At 46.3% G+C, this 13,170-nt stretch overlaps 1 protein-coding gene across 2 annotated transcripts in view; it reads right to left on the bottom strand.

Annotated features, from left to right (window-relative positions):
* The window catches only part of SPTSSB (serine palmitoyltransferase small subunit B), a 66,343-nt gene extending 55,202 nt beyond the window's left edge, over positions 1 to 11,141 (bottom strand). Inside the window, exon 1 of one of the 2 annotated variants that reach the window (XM_086944340.1) lies at positions 11,003 to 11,141. The gene's annotated coding sequence lies outside the window, so the exon portion shown is untranslated. The remainder of the gene's footprint in view (positions 1 to 11,002) is intronic. The other variant, XM_086944341.1, reaches the window with a different exon arrangement.
* Positions 11,142 to 13,170: the final 2,029 nt, after the last annotated feature.

Genomic DNA, 13,170 nt, shown 5'->3' with positions numbered 1-13,170 from the left:
GGAGTAATTTACGGTCCCGTCCATGTACCTCCGCGAAGTGGCGGGCCACTGGATAACTGGGGTCAGCTTTGTCGATGGCTCTCAGGTGCTCCATGACCCTCAGTTTCAGTTCTTTGATCGTGCTGCCTATGTAGCGCAGGCCACATGGGCAGTGTAGGCAATAGACAGCATATTGTGTGCTGCAGGTGATGAACTTCCTTATGGGCATGCTCTTGCCTGTGTCTGGTATAATGTATGAGAGAACCCTTTTGCTGTTTGCACAGGCTTTACATCTTCCACAAGGGAAGAACCCTTTTTGGTCTTTCAAGGTGTTTACCCTTGGAGGGGGTTTCTCCAGATGGCTAGTAACGAGCATGTTGCCTATAGACCTCGCTCTACTGAATGTCACCAGCGGGTTGGGGGGAAGGTCGTCCTTCAGTACAGTGTCTGTTTGTAAGATATGCCAGTTCTTTTTAAGCATTCTTTTTAGGTCATTGGCCCCAGTGGAGTAGGGGGTGATCATTCTGAATTTATTGACATTGGTGTCTTTGTTTGCATCACGGCCTGAACCAGCCGGTCTGGCGGTGAGCAAACTCCTTCTAGATGTCTTTTTAACCCTTCTCAGTGTATCCTGCAATAGGTCTTCACCATATCCCCTTATCATGAAACGGGATATGCATTCAGAGGCAGCCGCCTCGAAATCCGAATCCCTGGAACAGTTCCTACGGAGTCTCAAGAGCTCTCCGTAGGGAATGCTGTTGATTAGTTGTGGTGGGTGGCTGCTGCTGGCAAAGAGTGTTGAATTGCCAGCAGTCTCTTTTCTGAATAAGCAGGTGTGTAACTGCCCATCTTCAACAAACACTCTCAGGTCCAAATACTCCGCTGCCACCGGACTAATGGAACCCGAGAAGCGCAAGTTGAGGCTGTTATTATTGAGCAGTTTGATATATTCAGTGGCTGTCTCGATATTACCATCCCAAACGATGAAAAGATCATCGATGTATCGATGCCAACACACCGCGTTCCCCACCTCCTGCCCAACCCTGCAGCTTCTGGGTACTTGCTCCTCCCACCAACCCACGAAGAGATTCGCGTAGCTGGGAGCGAAGCAAGTACCCATCGCCGTCCCTGACTTCTGTAAGTACAGTTGTTCTTCAAACAGGAAAATGTTATTGGTTAGGCAGAATTCAACAAAGTCCAGTATCATCAGGTTGTGTCTTGCAAATCGCGCCTGGCGCTGTTCTAAAGCATGCCTTATCGCTTGTAAACCCTGTTGGTGTTGAATTATAGTGTACAGGCTGGTAATGTCCAGCACTACCAGCAGGTAACTCGGATTCCACTGTAGGTCTCCTATTTTCATGAGGAAATCCTTAGTGTCCCGGACATATGATTTCAGGTTCAGCACCAAAGGGAAAAGGATGTTATCTACAAAGCGTGACATGTTCTCCGTTAAACTCCCAATAGAGGAGATAATGGGGCGGCCAGGAGGATTGTCTTGGCTCTTGTGAAGTTTTGGGAGATGGTAAAATGTGGGAATCATTGGGCAGTTGTTTCGTAGGAATAGATGTTCATCCTTGCCCAGCATCTGTAGGTCGTACCATTTTTTGAGGAGAGTGTCATAGTCCTTCAAGCTCTGTTGGTACGTAGTCATGGTACACTTTATGTAAAAGTTTTCATCTGAGAGCTGTCTCAATGCCTCAGTCTTGTAGTAGTCCCTACTCATTAAAACAATGTTCCCACCTTTATCAGAAGGTTTCACCACGATGTTTTTGTCTTCTTTTAGTTTTTTCAGCGCCTCTAGTTGCTGTTCAGAGATGTTGTAGTTGTGACTGGTGTGGTTGGACTTGCGATACTTTATGAGGTCGTTGATCATAGCTTCGCTGAACGCATCCACGGCGTCCCACGGGGATTGAGGGACAAAGATAGAGGGGGGTTTAAATTTGCTCTCTTCCCTTTCCTGATCAATCCCTTGCAGCTCAGCCCTTTGTGCAATGTCCAAGTGCTGAACATCTTGTGTCTCCTCTCTTTCGAGATCTTCCAGGGCCTCAACTGCTGCTAGGTCTTTGCTGCTCAGGGCATCAGTAGCTGTTATTCTGGTCCCCTGAATTTTAGGATCTTGGGTGTGGGGGCGTAGCTTGAAATACTTGTGGAGTTTAAATTTTCGAGTGAAGCGAAATAAATCGATCCTCGTTTGAGTATATTCCAGTTCCCTGTTAGGGCAGAAGGTTAATCCCAGACTGAGGACTTCGGTTTCTTGGCTGGTCAGTTTTTTGGACGTCAGGTTGACAACCGTTAAGTTGGCCTGTTCTTGTGGGCCATTGATATCAGGAGTCATTACTTCTTGGTTCGGTTGCGGTTGACCCAACGGGAGCTTCTTGTTCCCCCTCTTCCTCCTTTTTCCGCCCCCTGACCTCCTAGTCCTCCTGGTGCCTCTGTTTCCGGCTCCTCCGTGTCCGGGGGTTTGTTCTTTCCTCCCCGGAGCCACGTGCTCTTGAGTACCTCGTACTCCTCTTGAAAAGGGGTTCTGTTACTTCTGCCTTGTTGCATTCCGCACGTCCGGCCCCGTTGGATTGGCTCAGCTTGTTCGTCCCCGGACTCGTTTTCAGTGACCTCTGACTCAGAGGTAGCGATGTCCAATCCTGTAGAAGCTCCAGTAGTTGTGCTGGAGCTTTTCAATAGAGCCTTGCGTGGTGCGTCAAATTTCTTGGCATAGGTAAGTACTCGACCTGACAGGTAGTCATTGGCGTCCCGCTCGTACTTCTCTTGCTTCCGATTCCTTATCTTCGTTTCATACTTCACCAAGCGAGCCTTCATTTGTTCCTTTTTCTCGGTGATTAACAGTATGATGTTCGCATCGGTCTCTTTCTCAAGTTCATCATTAATTAATGTGATCTCGGCTAGAACCTTCTCACGGTCGCTCCATGCATATTTAATCAGTATTTTCAGGGTCCCCTCACAGTACGTGGCAGTATGTTCGAACCAATCAGTAAGTAACTGCGGGTCTGGGTGCTCATAAGAAGGAACTGTGTGTACCCTTAGGCCTCTAGGTACCCTCTTCTCCTCCACATAGTTGGTGAGACTGGTTGCCTCCCACCACTTGCGTATTTCACGCTCATATAGCCTCTCAAGTTTGGCCATCACCGATGTCAGCTTGTCACTGGATGGCTCTGCAGACGCGCCTGTTGCTGCTGCCGGCGGCTTATCTCGCCGTTTGAACATGCCCTGTGCCGCTGTGAGACGTTCGGCATCGGTAAACATTGTGGCAGTCTCCTGCAATTCGCGTGTTCCACGTCTCGCCTATGAGCTAGGCACTTCTTTCCTTTTGCTCAGCTGAGACCAAGGAGGGTGCCTGCGCTTCTGTCAATTCAATTTTCGCCCCCAGTCACCCTGCCGCAATACCCGCCTCTAATGCGCATGTGCGCAAACAGTGGGAATCAAAGTCCTTGTAGCGCTTACCGAGTGGCGTCTTCCTCGGGAAGTTCTCAGTCGCGGCCGCAACCGAACACCTTCCTCTGTACTCCGCCCTCGAAAAAGATCGCTTCCCTCTGTCTATTATTTTTTTTTTTTTTACTGACAAAATCATAGGTTTCACACCAGTTCTAGTTAGCTGGGAATTTTACTGACATAAAACCATTGAAATTCCCACGTTACAGTTAGTTGGACTCACTATAACTTGCGCGCCTGCAAAACCACTGCTGATGATGTCACATATTACATCACTCATGACATGGTCAGTGACATCACTCATGACATCACTGATGACACCATCCTTGTGACAGTGGCAGACCTCCTTTCGGTGTAATATAACCCTTGAAACACATATTTAAAAATTTGAAATTATTATTTTCAAAAAAATGCAGATACTTGGGAATTTCAATGGTTTTATGTCAGTAACGCATCCTTGCTGCGGCAGAGGTCAGAGAACTGACCAGAAACCCTCCCCAATCTTCTCCCAGCACATCCCAAAATAAGCAACCCACTCCATCGGGTCCAGAGACAAGGCAGATGGTCCCAAACATCCAAACCCAGTTTGGAGATTTCAAAATAGTTTGCAAATTTTGTGGAAGGACAATTTGCTATGGTGAGCAAAGCATAAACTCATCAACCGTGCTGGTGACAACCACAAGTGCCCAAAAAAACCTTCATTTTTTCCTGATTTTTTTTGCTCCAGTTGAGCCGTTTACGATTTCCTGTTTTTTGTTTGTCCCCATAAAAATAACAAAAAAATATATAAAATTGTTCATAAAAGCCAAAAAAACAGTAAAAAATGTTCTAAAAAAAATAAAATATAAAACACCAAAAAGAATTAAAAAAAAACAGTTCTTTTTAGAACTACCTCCAATTTATAAAAAAATGCAATTTTTTTTATAAAATCTGTCATTCTTTTTTCCCCATGGTACGCTCCCCGGTACGCTCTCCAGTGCGCGTACCGGGTGCTCCCCCTGCGCAAATCGATGGCCCCCACATCAAACCTAGGGGGTCAGGGGGGTCTACCCTGCCCCCCTTTTGGTCATTTCCCCCTTTGTTTTTGCCTCCTCTTGTGTCTTGATCCTACCGAGACACAAGATGGCGGCCGCTCCGGACTGTTTCAAAATCCACTGGAGCACATATCTTGAGACATAGCAAAGGCACATCGGGCTACCAGTCCCTACAATTTTGCCAAGTTTGATGGAAATCCATTCAGCCGTTCGGGCTAAAAGGGAGTCCAACCGCCCTATGGAAATTAACATGGGGAAAACATGTTTTGGGACCCCCCTTTTATCTCGGCCCCCGCTTGACGAATCCCCCCCAAACTTTAAGGGAAGGAGCGGAGCGCAGTGAGGGAAATTTAAGGAAAATTATAGGCAGATTCCTCAACCGGTGCCAAAGTTATTCCCAATAAAATGTTGCGGATTTCCTATGGAAAACAATCCTAACTATAACTACCTACACACACATACATATATGATAATGGGGGACTGAGGGACAGGCGACCCACCCCTCCCGGATTTCATCACCGGTGGACCCACATCCTGGGGCTCAGCCCTATAAAATATTGGAAAGGAGCGTGCAGCCCCCCTCCTAGGCAGATTATTGCCCCAGGACCACTACCAGCCCTCCTGGGGCTGGCCAATCAGAATTAAGGAGGGTGGCCCCAGCCCACCTTCCTGGGCCATTATTGGCCCTGGGGACTTCATCCCCTGAGGCCCAGCCTTATAAAATACTAGGAGGGGGGCACAAGGTCGCCCTCCGGAGCCGATTTAGGCCCAGGGGACAGCCACCACCAAGGAACCAGAGATATCATTAAACGGGAGGGGGCCATGCAGCCCACCTCCCTCTGCCATTTTCGACCCGAGGTTTCCCAACCCCAGGGTCCCAGCCAGCAGAAAAATGGGAGGTGGGCAATGCACGCCTCTCTTAGAGCTATTAATAGCTCTGGGTACTCCATGCCTCAGGACCAGCTCAGCTATGTCCCGGGGTGTCCACCCCTGGGGCATAGTGGTTAAAGTGCAGGGAGGGAAACCTGTGTTTGCTCTTGCATTGCAGGAGCAATTTCAAAAGGTGCTGCCATGAGAGAGGAAACACTAAGTGTGCTCCCAGCAGGCGGGACCAAGAAAAATGTCCTGCCCACTTAGAGCAGGCTTTTCATCCGTTTCCTTGCCTGCTGTGATGTGGGCAGGTAACCAGATGAAAAATGTATCCCACCCACAGGGAGCGTCTGTTTAGCTGCTCCCTGCAGGTGGGAGAAATGCCGCTGAAGGCAGGGACCTGTCTGGGGTCATTGGGGCTACCTCCATGGCCCCAGCAATAACACAGTGAGTGCCCTAGGTGGGATTCAGGGCTGCCACCATATGGGGACCCCACGGCCAATACTGGTGGAGGGAGGGAGCTGTGTGACCCCCTCCCCCTTCAGACAATGGTTGGGGAGATGGGGTCCCTCGGCAGGAAATCAGCCTGGGAGGGGGGCTGCATGTCTCCCTGCCCATTTATAGTAAGGCAGGGCCACTGTAGATGGGGTCCCGGGGCAGGGGGCTGCATGCCCCCTCCCCATTTACATAAGGCTAGGCCCTGGGAGATGGGGTCCCTAGGCGAAATACATCTCGGGAGGGGTGGCTTATGGCCACCCACCCAGCTTGCCTGCCTGTCAGGGGTTGGCCACAGGGAGAGAACACAGGCCAGGCTTTCTGGCAAGCGACTTTGCACGGCACAGGGGTGGTTGCATGCGAGGAGTTGGCTGCAGGCCCTGTGGGCAACCACCTCACTTAGTTAAAAAAAAAGCCTATAAATTCACTGACAAATAGAAAGGTCATAGGGTCGTTATAGTTAGGTTCAGAATTTACACACAAAACCATAAAAATTCAGCTGCTATAATCAGATATCTCAAGTAACCATACCCTATGCCTGAAGGTAACTATAACTTGCATCTTCGCAATGCATTGCTAACTACCCCACATATTACATCACTTATAACATCTTCTATGACATCCTCAATAATATCAGTGCAGTATCTGCAATAAAATTATGGATGAGAAAACTGCATGGCGGGGCGCAAGTTATAGTTACCTTAGGGCACGAGCAATAGTTACCTGAGATAACTGGTACTAGAACACCTAAATTTCAATGGTTGTGTGTAAGTTTTTTTTTTATTTTAATTCCCGACTGTACTGTCCTTGTAACATTTGAAATTTACTGAAAAAGGCTAAAGTTACATTATGGTTAGGTATGGTAATAGGATTTTAGCTTACATTTAAAAAAAAAAACAAGAAATTCACTGAAAAAAAGCAAAGGTCCACATGAGATTTGTTATGTGTTGAAATAAGATAAATACTAATGTTTGCATAGTAAAAATGTATTTTTATTTTTTTAAAACACACATTGAAATTCACTGGTTATAGTTCACTGATCTTACTAGAACTTGCACCTTTCCATGCACTGCTTTGGACCTTACATACACCACTAATAACATCTCAAATGACATCATACAATCATTGTGAATCTGTTCTATACGGCTTGTGGACTTGAAGTGTTTCAGCACTCTACACCTGTGAACAATGCTCTATTCACCTTGGTGGGATAACCCTCTTTAAGACGCCATGTGACCCGCAATTTTAAGTCGAGAGGTTGACGGTGCGCATTTGCTACTGAAAATAAACCTTCTGTTAGGCCACCATGGACAACCTTATGTAGTTTAGTAAAGTACAGTACACACATTCCCGAGATGGCTGCATACAACTTTAAAGCCATGACAACAATCAGTGTGAGATAAATACCTTTGAAGTTGGACAACTCTATATTCTACATTATTCAACAATCTGCAATGCCTAAAAATCTTCAGCAAAGTTCTGGAAATAAACTGCCAAATCTGGTAAACATCCTGGCTAAATAAAATGTGTCTCTACCACTATTTCAACTAATTAACTGGGGTGTATCTCCTGATGTCCACCAGTGGATAGATAATTTATTGACAACAGGAGCTTTGACTTTTTGCACGGATTCATTTTTTTGACAGCCTTTGGTGTTAATCAGTAACTCTATAGGAAGAAACAAAAATACAATGATGGACCCTTCCTAATGTCAGCACCTGACTACCTTTCTCCCCGTAATATTCTATGGCCCTTAAGTTAATGAAGGGAATTGTGTGCACACTGGATGGCACCCATCATTACTATGCCTATTCCCTAGGGAATCTCAGTGCAAATAAAACAACCGCAAAGGTGCACCACAAAGGACAAGACAATAAGTGCAAATGGTATTAAGCGCAATGAAGAATTATTTCTCAAAGAGATGTTGATAGTCTTCTGATAATCTTTATTTTCAGTTTGCAGTAAAACATACAGCCGACGCGTTTCGTCCCAAGCTGGGACTTCTTCAGGGCTTTTAAAGTTGTGGTACGTCGCTTTTAAAGTGAATGTAAAAGGAACGGGGGGTCCAAGGGGCGCCTTCCCAGACACTGTGGTCCTAATGTGCGAGCCGGAATATATATTATTTCATTCCAATGTCGAACAGTCAGGGTTGGACTGTAAAAATGTTAATGAACGGTGAAGACAGTGCTTTGCAGGATTCCTGAACAGTGAGAACGTTCTTGCAACCTTAATTTGTGTCTGACTCAAATCGTGTTCTGAGTAATTTGTAGGAATTGAAGTGGACAGGTGGTCCTATCTGTCCCAGGGAGGAGGGTGTGGGCACTGTGTTCCAGTAGGCCGTTCGTAATAAAGCAGCCGGCGCCCATCCACAGCCCTCGTCCCGCCCAAACACCCACAGCGACGATGTGTTCGAGACAGGAATCCTGCAAAGCACTGTCTTCACCGTTCATTAACATTTTTACAGTCCAACCCTGACTGTTCGACATTGGAATGAAATAATATATATTCCGGCTCGCACATTAGGACCACAGTGTCTGGGAAGGCGCCCCTTGGACCCCCGTTCCTTTTACATTCACTTTAAAAGCGACGTACCACAACTTTAAAAGCCCTGAAGAAGTCCCAGCTTGGGACGAAACGCGTCGGCTGTATGTTTTACTGCAAACTGAAAATAAAGATTATCAGAAGACTATCAACATCTCTTTGAGTAATAATTCTTCATTGCGCTTAATACCATTTGCACTTATTGTCTTGTCCTTTGTGGTGCACCTTTGCGGTTGTTTTATTAGTAACTCTATAGGACTATGGCGTTATCCATGATATCAAGGAGGTAATTTCAGATGTTATCTGCGGCGGCAATTCCGCTGCGGTGCGGCGGTTTAGCGGAGTGTGCGGGGCCACGTCGGCCAACGGACGTGCGCAGCACTACGAAGGCAGTGCGCGCGCCGGCCGTTGGCCGACAGAAGCACGCAAGGGGTTATTAGTGACACCATAAATTAAAATGTCATGAGTGATGTAACATGTGAGGTCACAAACAGCGCATGGTAGGGCACAAGTTATTGTTAGCTTAGTAAATTACAAATGGTGAATTTCAGGTTTTGTTGCTTTCTGAACGTTCATTTTTAATCTTATTTCAACACCTTATTATAAAGTTACTTTAACCTTTTGTTTTTTTCAGTGAATACACGTATATCTGTCCCTGATTGCACACATTGTCACACGGTGCCAGTGTGACAAGTTGTACGGAATGTGTCACTGGTACTGCTTGAAACATGTTCCTTTTGATATGTACAAGATGTTGGAAGGGGTTAGAAACAGCAGGGTAAATAACAAAGACCTGTCGATTTAGTGCAAATTAAATCATACAGTTCCCACCCAGATACAATTGTAGTTGTCCATGTAAATTTTTAATTTTTTTTTATTTTTTTATCTCCGAACCCACATTTCTTAAGAGAAAGGCTATTCGAAAGCAGTTACCTTTTCTGCCCCAGCGTGGATGCATACGCAATGTTTACGAAGTGAAGTTTGTTCATCCTTGAACAATAGATACTCTGTAGGAACCAAGCTAATCAACAACAGATCACCAAGCCAAAAAATGCAACTCGAAACAAGGAGAGCAAGAAAAACTGTTCTTTCTGGACTGCCTTGCCTGCCTACACTGCCAGTGGAACTGCCCCCTCCCAGCCCCCAAAATAAGGCAAGAGGAAATTCCGGTACAGCAGGTTTCGTGTGCGTTTTCAGCTAGTCCGTCTGGTTTCACGAATCCAAACTATTGTATCCTTTGATTTAGCAACCTACCATGTGCCACAAAAAGATAGAAAAATATACTGACAGACACCAATAATATAAGTGTGATGTTTTGTATGCCTGGAAGAACAGCACCGCGCGCATTTATGCATGTCATTAGAACCATAGAAGGCCAATTTTAACTGTGCAAAGTTTAATAAAAGTTGTATCAATTAGAACTGCTATAATAACGTTCTTCACTGCCTGACATCTCGACACACACTCAAATATTTTGCTGTGCTCTTAATATATTCCAGTAGCAACACTTAACATCATTTACAATGCACATCTTAAAAAGTACATTAAGTTGTAAATGGGCCATAAAAAGTTCTCATAATAACAGTGTTATCACCCAACTCCAGAGGACCGGTCTAGTTAGGATGAAAGGCGGAGCAGCAGAATTGGACCACCGATTTCTTCAGAAGGCGCTGAAGGAAAAGAACTGCTGTTCTTTTTGCCGGTCATTATTCTGTTTTATGGATTTAAAAAGTCAGAGGCGGGCAAGCTCGGCTAGTCTTGTGTTCTTCGTATTCTGGGACTTGTAGTGCTATCATTTTGTAAAGGGAAATTAAAAACGACTGGCACCAGAATACGACTAGAAGACGAGGCGAAGCACTCACGCCTACAGCGACATAACTCTGGTTCTATTGATTTAAGTGATCGGAAGAAAGCAAAGTACCCTTCAATCCTGTACCCAAATCAGCACTGCAATGGGGCCTGCAAGCACTTGTGAAGCGCACGAAAGTGCATTTTTGGCGAACGACTGGAGGTTTTGTTCCCTTGAGTTGCCCAGGTCCACGCGTGAGTACCACATCCAGTCCAAGCGTTTAATTTCCATTCCAGGGCATGTATTCCTGATTACGCCATTGCGTACCCCAAACTACAAGTCCCAGAATGCAAATCAAACACATAGAAAAGATGAGCTCCTCACGGGTGTGGCTGGAAAACTCGAGATCTCTGAACAACACGTGAGAACATTTAAGACAAACTCCACAATGGCACAGAAAATAATAAAAGATGTAAAACTATATTTTCAGCACATTCTTACATTTGACAAAGCGCGTGCGTGCTTTAATTATGTGGCTCTTAATAACTTAACATATTAAAAAGGAAAACAAAAACAAAATAAAAAAATTGCCTCCCCCTCGCCTCAAGACAAAAACTTCTTAACCAACTAGAACACTTTCACAGTTTGTGTATCCTCCATACAAGCATGTCAGTGCACGTATGCGGCAACAGTCATTGGTAAAATCAGGTTGCCCTTCAATTGTGGTTTCCCATGGGCTTATATGCGCATTTGTTTCCTAAGCAGGTACAGCAGCACCCCTTGTCCAGTACTATTCTGCCCTCCCCTTTAACGTCCTCCAAAATGCTTCCCGCGCTATTGCAAGGCTCACCTCGGCGTTTGGGCGTGCTCTACTGCCCTGGCGCCTCCGCCGCGCAGCGTGCGCTCCCCTGCCGCGTGCACAAGTGTAAACCTCCGACGTGCTCCGTGCAAGTAGGTCAGGTGCTCGCGCCACACCCCGCTCCCCTTTGTTTCCATCCACCTATGGCTGGCGCTCATTCTAATGATTACCTATTGACTGGAAGACAACGGCACGGATCGTTCCCAGCGTCACCTTGGAGATAATGAGCGCTTGTTGTGTTTTCATTCCTGCGCTTGGCTCGAAGCGCCCCTCTGTGAACTGGGGGTGGAGGAATGCGTCTCCTCGGCGTTTCTGTGCACACCTACCCGCCCGCCTCGGATAAAATCAGTGCCCTGTCTCCCTCAGCTGCAGTCAGGACTGCGGGCTCCAAACAGCATTGCAGCAAATACGGCTGAGGCGTTCCTGGCCGTCTCCCCGATACTGCAGCAAAGCTGCAAAACCCACCGCGGAATAAAGCCCAGCAAGCTAGTTGGGACCCCCCGCCACCACACACGCACAAATGCGCATAGGCGTGCATTTAAACGAATGCGTCTATACCAATAACTATTGTTATTTCGCTGCTGTTTGCAGAGAGCCTTTTTTTACCAACTGGAACAACGCATCACAAATAACGTATGCAAAAGTACATAACGTAATATTACATTTATTTAAAGCTTTTACAGGCCAGGACTCACTGATAAGTCCTTACCCGTTAAGCATCTTAACAGACACGCTGTTCAAAACAGTGTGCCACGATAACAAAGAACATAAGGTACATTGTGTGTTTTTACCGTCAAATGTTCCCATTACTTGTTAGGTTCGTTGTTGCAAGACCTAGATTTTCACTGTCTCATATTTACTAAATGAGGCGTGTCTGCACCTGCCAGATAGGGACATCGACACATTCCAGGTTCCGTGCCAGTGTCTCATCCAGGTCAGGTTTTTTCTTTTACTATTAGGATATGTGTTCCTATCCTTCTACAAGGAAAACACTCCGCCAAGAATAGCGTAAAAGGCCAATTTATTAGGACGTGGTTGCATAACTTCAACTTTATGAACAAATACCATCAACTTTGTCGCTAAGGCCCAAAACCCTCAACCGCATTCGTTCATTCACCTCTTCCCCCAAACTATAATTCCTGAGCATCATACCTCGTTCCATCCTCCCCCGATAAGGTACCGCCCCGGCATTTTCTCCTGCACACCGCTTCAGACTGTCTGTACTGCAGCAAGATTGTCACATTATTCACTCTAAAAACTCCTCTCACTTTACAGTCACAGAAACAAAAGTGAATCCCTATCCCCATGTTAAAATAGTATGAAGCAGTTTGTCACAAGACATGACCTGACATTTTGTCTCTGTCCAGGGGCGGCTCTAGGCTCATGGCGGCCCTGGGCAGGAAGCGCAGGTAGGGGTCCCCGGAAGAGGGGGTCCGGGCGGAGCACGGAGGCCAATGAAGAGGGGGGGGGTCAGGGTGTTTTTGAAGTAGAACAGAGCCGGAGGCCGCCAAATCCCTGCCTGGGGCCGCTACGTAAATATGTATCCATCCTCAGAGGATTATTATATTAAAGATATATATTGGCGTGGTGGCCCCTGGGTTTGGTGGCCCTGTGCAGGTGCACAGCTTGCACGTGCCTAAGGCCGCCCCTGCTCTGTCTTTGAAGGAAATGTGACAAGATAAATACAGAATTTAAAGGCATCTTTATTTGTTGCTCAGACTAATCCCAACCCACAGATTTGGAAATTCTGCTCTATCTGAAGACAGAGATGAGAATGGAAGAAAAATAATCACTGACTACATCATGCCCTCCATGAAACATGAAGAGAACCTACCACAGCCGACAAAGACAAGTACAAGTCAGTTCTATTCTCTCTACACTTTATTCAGGACACATTAAGGTTTTAATTCTAGATGTGTTGGGGGGTGGGGGTATGGCCAGGGGCTGTTTTTACATAGGTAGGATGATTTTGGTCATGTTCAGTGCTATTTTCCTTCTTTCCCACTTGGCCAACTAGAGCCGCCATCTTAGGTTAGCGCTCTAGTTGTCAAGTCCGGCCCAGGTATTTAATGCACACCGGGCCGCAAATGTGCCGCTTGTGCGCCGCTGGCATGCCAAAGGCAATCCCGTCTGCACCCATCCGTTTCCGGCCAGGGCCT

This window comes from Lissotriton vulgaris, chromosome 11 (assembly GCF_964263255.1).
Source record: "Lissotriton vulgaris chromosome 11, aLisVul1.2, whole genome shotgun sequence".
NCBI lineage: Eukaryota > Metazoa > Chordata > Amphibia > Caudata > Salamandridae > Lissotriton > Lissotriton vulgaris.
The sequence above is the reverse complement of the archived record's forward strand: the minus strand, read 5'-3'. Positions and strand labels throughout refer to the sequence as shown.